Genomic DNA, 6987 nt, shown 5'->3' on the forward strand with positions numbered 1-6987 from the left:
TCGGTCGCTACGTAGCGACCGAGCGGGACGATCGCTCGGTCGCTACGTAGCGACCGAGCTTTGGCTCGAGCTCGGTCGCTACGTAGCGACCGAGCGGGACGATCGCTCGGTCGCTACGTAGCGACCGAGCTTGGCTCGAGCTCGGTCGCTACGTAGCGACCGAGCGGGACGATCGCTCGGTCGCTACGTAGCGACCGAGCTTGGCTGAGCTCGGTCGCTACGTAGCGACCGAGCGGGACGATCGCTCGGTCGCTACGTAGCGACCGAGCTTTGGCTCGAGCTCGGTCGCTACGTAGCGACCGAGCTTGGCTGAGCTCGGTCGCTACGTAGCGACCGAGCGGGACGATCGCTCGGTCGCTACGTAGCGACCGAGCTTGGCTCGAGCTCGGTCGCTACGTAGCGACCGAGCGGACGATCGCTCGGTCGCTACGTAGCGACCGAGCGGGACGATCGCTCGGTCGCTACGTAGCGACCGAGCTTTGGCTCGAGCTCGGTCGCTACGTAGCGACCGAGCGGGACGATCGCTCGGTCGCTACGTAGCGACCGAGCGGGACGATCGCTCGGTCGCTACGTAGCGACCGAGCTTTGGCTCGAGCTCGGTCGCTACGTAGCGACCGAGCGGGACGATCGCTCGGTCGCTACGTAGCGACCGAGCTTGGCTGAGCTCGGTCGCTACGTAGCGACCGAGCTTTGGCTCGAGCTCGGTCGCTACGTAGCGACCGAGCGGGACGATGCTCGGTCGCTACGTAGCGACCGAGCTTGGCTGAGCTCGGTCGCTACGTAGCGACCGAGCGGACGATCGCTCGGTCGCTACGTACGACCGAGCTTTGGCTCGAGCTCGGTCGCTACGTAGCGCCGAGCGGGACGATCGATCGGACCCCCCCCCCCCCAGAGGTAGAGAGAAAGAGAGGAAGGTAGGGGTCGTACGGTCGGTGCGTGAGCTGCGTCGGGGGCGTTTATGTCCCTGCGCCTCGTCGCGAGTGATACTGTAGCGACCACAGTAATGGAGCGGGGCTCGCAAAGGAATCGAGAGAAAGAGAAAGGATGAAAAAAGGAGTAGAAGAGGAGGGAGAGGGAGAGAGAGGGAGGAGAAGGGGAGTGGAGCGGGAGGTGTATCGAAAAAGGGAGGATCGAGTCGCTACGTAGAGACCGAGCTGGCGATCTCGTAGGGATGCTCAGGTCCGTAGCGACCGACGGACTATAGTCGGAGGGGAGGTGAGGGGAGAGAATCGGAGAAAAGAGTCGCTACGTAGCGACCGAGCTTGGCTCGAGCTCGGTCGCTACGTAGCGACCGAGCGGGACGATCGCTCGGTCGCTACGTAGCGACCGAGCTTGGCTGAGCTCGGTCGCTACGTAGCGACCGAGCGGGACGATCGCTCGGTCGCTACGTAGCGAGACGGCGATCGAGCGTTGGCTCGAGCTCGGTCGCTACGTAGCGACCGAGCGGAGGAGGGGTACGATCGCTCGGTCGCTACGTAGCGACCTAGCTTTGCTGAGCTCGGTTTGCTATGTAGCGACCGAGCGGACGATCGCTCGGTCGCTACGTAGCGACCGAGCTTTGGCTCGAGCTCGGTCGCTACGTAGCGACCGAGCGGGACGATCGCTCGGTCGCTACGTAGCGACCGAGCTTGGCTGAGCTCGGTCGCTACGTAGCGACCGAGCGGGACGATCGCTCGGTCGCTACGTAGCGACCGAGCTTTGGCTCGAGCTCGGTCGCTACGTAGCGACCGAGCGGGACGATCGCTCGGTCGCTACGTAGCGACCGAGCTTTGGCCCGAGCTCGGTCGCTACGTAGCGACCGAGCGGGACGATCGCTCGGTCGCTACGTAGCGACCGAGCTTGGCTGAGCTCGGTCGCTACGTAGCGACCGAGCGGGACGATCGCTCGGTCGCTACGTAGCGACCGAGCTTTGGCTCGAGCTCGGTCGCTACGTAGCGACCGAGCGGGACGATCGCTCGGTCGCTACGTAGCGACCGAGCGGGACGATCGCTCGGTCGCTACGTAGCGACCGAGCTTTGGCTCGAGCTCGGTCGCTACGTAGCGACCGAGCGGGACGATCGCTCGGTCGCTACGTAGCGACCGAGCTTGGTGAGCTCGGTCGCTACGTAGCGACCGAGCGGGACGATCGCTCGGTCGCTACGTAGCGACCGAGCTTTGGCTCGAGCTCGGTCGCTACGTAGCGACCGAGCGGGACGATCGCTCGGTCGCTACGTAGCGACCGAGCTTGGCTGAGCTCGTTGCTATGTAGCGACCGAGCGGGACGATCGCTCGGTCGCTACGTAGCGACCGAGCTTTGGCTCGAGCTCGGTCGCTACGTAGCGACCGAGCGGGACGATCGCTCGGTCGCTACGTAGCGACCGAGCGGGACGATCGCTCGGTCGCTACGTAGCGACCGAGCTTTGGCTCGAGCTCGGTCGCTCGTAGCGACCGAGCGGACGATCGCTCGGTCGCTACGTAGCGACCGAGCTTGGCTGAGCTCGGTCGCTACGTAGCGACCGAGCTTTGGCTCGAGCTCGGTCGCTACGTAGCGACCGAGCGGGACGATTGCTCGGTCGCTACGTAGCGACCGAGCTTGGCTGAGCTCGGTCGCTACGTAGCGACCGAGCGGGACGATCACTCGGTCGCTACGTAGCGACCGAGCTTTGGCCCGAGCTTGGTTGCTACGTAGTGACCGAGCGGACGATCGTTTGGTTTGAATCCCAAAGAATACTTCTTCGTAGAAATAACCTCGTATAGTTTATTTTTACGAAAATTACATCCCTTCTTTTACTAACTCTTTCGGAAATACGATCTCTGAGGATTTTCGGGTGGTAATTCCGTCGTAACCGTTTTTGATCCCAACAACAGCCATGATAATTTGATATCAATGAATAGAAAACAACCTTTCATTTTTACATGAAATTAGGTCAAATGGGGAATGAAATCTGAACAATGTTAATGATATCTTAAGAAATCAATTTTAAATATTTGTTATACATCTGCAACTAAATTTTGGAAACCTTAATAATTATAATATACAGACAATTATATTTAGTATGAAAATATATCATTTCAAATATAAATAACAACTAAAATGGAAATGTAATATATAGAGCCAAAAATATGATGAATGTTTTAAATATGCAGTTGAGTATTAATTTATTGAGTATTAATTTATAGAGGTTCTAATATATTTATCCTTTATACTTTTAGAATGAAATCAAAGCTATATTTTTGCTTTTTTATTAATGAAAGGGTAAAATCGTTATTTCTTGTTCTTCTGCTTCCACGAGATTCTCTTTTACCCAGACCTAAAATTGCAGCCGTATTTTCATATTTTTAACATAAATCACCATTTTTAAGCTATTTGCTTCAATTAAACTCGGTTTGTTTTGGTATTACCACTTATACACGATATTTAGACCGATTTCAATAACGAAATCACCAAAATCTGAATTTTTTTTTTGCTTCTGAGCCGAGTTTTGGAGTGATTATACCATAATCGCGGCGGTGAGGCTCCGCCAAGCGCTTTTCCGGCGAGAAATCGGACGTTCGGGCCGCGTTTTCGAACAGGTAGGGTTTGGTCTGCTTCGATTCTGTATAAGTGTTTCTCGATTTCTCTTCTCGAAGCTCCTTCGTTTGGACTCTGGAGGGACTTGGATTCCGGCAACTAAGCAGACCTCGATTCCGCTTTACTCTCGTTTTCTTTTTGTCTGTTCCATCTTCTTCTCGTCTCTCTGTTCTGGTTCATCAAATGATTGATTTTTCGTATAAGCTTACTTTTTTACTGTTTGTTATAATTTTCAACCTACAAAGTCTCTTCTCACAGTGCTTACTGTACATTTTCCAGATCGAACAGGCTTTGATAGAATCATGACGGTTCTCAAAAGGTACGTCCTGAGGCTGTTCATGTCCATCAAGTAACATACAGCAAACGTAGTGGACAGAAACAACGGGAGAGTAGTGACAACAGCTTCAACAGTAGAGCACGCAGTCAAGAACTCACTAGAGTGTGGCCGTACTTGCAATGCCAAGCAGCTGCTATTGTTGGAGAGGTTTTGGCGATGAGGTTGAAAGTAGAAGGGCTCCAAGATGGGCAAGGACGAGGTATCCACGCAGATGTCAAGAAAGAAATTGAAAGAAAGGGTTCAAGAGTCGAACCAAGGTATGGGCTGTTATTAACTCACTAAAGAACAATGGTGTTACACTCATCCTTGATGATTATGATGCTGATGATGACAAAATTACGTGATCGTTCTTATGAGGGTCATCGTTAAATTCACAAGCTTTACTTTCTGTGTCATCTTCCTCCAGCAGTTTGTGGAATCTGAGTTTTGGTTCTGTAAACTTGGAACAGTCAATCTTTGTAACATATAAAGAGTGTGTTCAAGATAACAACTTAGTTTTCTTTTCACGTTTATAACAATGAAGTTTCCTGTCGAAATAATTCACAAGTAATATTATAAGTTAAAAAATGATGATCTAGATGCATAATACAGTACAATCGGCTTGGTATTTAGAATCACTGCTGTTGAGAAGAAATGAAATCACTGGCGAGCGGTCCGACCGGTGGGTGTACCGAGCTTTCCTTGCATCCAATCCTTAAGCATTTGCAATGCGCTTTTGGCTGATCCATTGGAACCATGTCCAGCATCGTGGACCTGTAAAAGGTTTTCCCCATTTCAATAAGTTTCATTTACGTTCTGTGTTTATGGGTTTTGTTTGGTTTACCTTGAGGAAAGTGAGTGAACCGTGGTTCTTCATTAAACCGGCTTCTCTATTATCTACATTGAATGGAACAGTTGCAGCTGCTACAAACTCCTTTCGGCCCGACCATTCCATCTCGTGAACCCATTTCGAGTTTCCTGTCAAGAACATAAACCAAGAAGAAGATATTCAATCAGTCACAGCTTTAACGGTTGAGTAGAGACAAATATAGAACCAAAAGTTGTAACTAGCATCAGAACCGGAAATAGACACCAAGCACATGGACATAGAACAAAGGAAGCGTACCAAGCCAATTGCAGATGAGATCGTATTCTCCAGCATAGATAAGCATCTTGATTCCATCTTCGAGGAGAGCGGGAATCCCGACCTCAAGATTCGCATCCAATCCAGCTGCATTGCATCATAGACGGCAGTACTGCAAGACACAAACTCGATATCTCCAACACCTAATGCCGTGCGAACGGATTTCTGGTTCAAGAACTTCTCCATGTTCGAGAAATCATAGCATAGCTTCCTTACATTGTTTCCTCACGTCGTAATACTTCAAAAATAGAGAGGTCAAAACAGAGAGAAGTCTTGTAAGTAAAATTGATTTACTGAATTATGTTTTGCTGCTCACGTTTACGTTTCCAGCGATATTCATGATCTTTTTGAATATGTTGTTGCAGAAATGTAAGAAGACGCACAAGCTTCACACACCTCCATCAGCGCCTGAAAAAATCGCATAAAAAGAAAGTTTTGTAAAGTATTTTTTAAAAATCAACGTTTTTGAAAGAAAAACGTTGACAAATATTTACTGCATTCTTTGATGGATTGTTGGCAAGTTTCGTAATCACGGTTGAGGTTATCGTGATCAGATTGTGAGATCAACTTCATGTCTAGCGCGTAATCCGCGTATGCAGCATATTGGATCTCTGGGTTGGTCAAACCATTACCAATCGCAAAGCCCTGATGTAAACCAGGTTGGTTTAGCCCAGTGTTTTGTATAATAATAGTAAAAAAAAGGGTGATACAATTTAACAAGAGAATAGTAGAACAGGGGTGAACTTTTTACCTTAAGGTTGATGTGAGTTCCTTCCTTGTTCTTGTTTCCACGGTGAACTCTTGAAGCCAATGCCGGAATGTAATGTCCGGCGTAGGATTCACCAGTAATGTAAAATCATTCTTCACGAACTGTGGATGTTCTTTGAAAAATGCCTGCAATGAAAGGAACAACATTTAGAAAAAAAAAGAGGAGGTTTTCAAGTACATATTTGTGATGAAAGAGAAAGTACTGAAACCGAACTTGTAAGAAGTCGTAAGGTCATTACTGACACCATCCTCATCATGTCGGAGATCACTTTCGTCCGATGTGTAACTAAAACCAGTCCCTACCGGTTGGTCCACGTAGATTAGATTTGATGCCTAAACATTAATTAAAAGAAGCTAAATATTTAAAATCAAAGAAGTTAAAACAAGTGGTTGAGATTATTGGTTTCTGTTGGGATGAGAAAACGTGTTTTGGTTGACCATTTTTCTAACCAACCTTGTCCCAACGAAATCGTCCAAGCAAGAGATGAGTTGTTGGAGACGGTGAACGGTCCGTTCTCATAGAACAGAGCCAGTTCGCTACTGCAACCGGGTCCACCGGTTAGCCAAATCACCACAGGGTCTGCTTTGTTGCTTCTTGACTCGAAGAAGAAATAGAACATCCTGTGAATAAATTGAGCATTAAAATCCCGGTTTTAGTGGTACTACCAAAGTTAATCGGAAAAGTGCCAACTATTGAATTTGCTGGTTTTTGTCCGCACTGGATTTAGTGAAGAAAATTTAACCCGGAGTGGTTGTTGAACCGGTTTAATTATGGTTTACCGGTTAAACAAAAAAAGTTACCTGGCTGCTTTTGAATTAGGAAGTTTGTAGTAACCAGCATGGTGACCAAAATCCTGAAGCGAAGGAGAACCGCCGGAGTCACGACGGTCAATGGTCGCCGGTAAATCAAAGTTTCTCTCGACGAGTCTCGAGCCTCAGAACCGTCTTCAGGGATGACATTGACATCACGGGTAGGCATCAAGTTGAAATTTGATTAACCTCTCCGCCGTAAGAGTGGGCAAACTCGCCGACGAAGAGAATGATAAAGGGTCGTTTGTGACAGGTTTGGAATTTGAGGGGGTGAATGAAATGAGAAAAGGAGATACAGAGGACAATGTGAGAAATGATGTTCTCGAGTCCATTTTTTTTTGTATTTGGAGTTTAGTTGTTGTGTGAGAGAGTTGGGTTATGGGATCGAAGACAAAAGAA

The 6987-nt window shown here is 48.7% G+C and overlaps 3 pseudogenes; 2 read left to right on the forward strand and 1 right to left on the reverse strand.

Moving 5' to 3' along the window:
• The first annotated feature begins 3295 nt into the window (after window positions 1-3295).
• Window positions 3296-6987, forward strand: part of LOC125575741 — a 15015-nt pseudogene continuing 11323 nt past the window's right edge.
• On the forward strand, window positions 3853-4284 carry LOC125575742 (annotated as a pseudogene).
• On the reverse strand, window positions 4370-6935 carry LOC125575743 (annotated as a pseudogene).

The sequence above is a fragment of the Brassica napus genome, chromosome A6, assembly GCF_020379485.1.
Source record: "Brassica napus cultivar Da-Ae chromosome A6, Da-Ae, whole genome shotgun sequence".
Taxonomy (NCBI): domain Eukaryota; kingdom Viridiplantae; phylum Streptophyta; class Magnoliopsida; order Brassicales; family Brassicaceae; genus Brassica; species Brassica napus.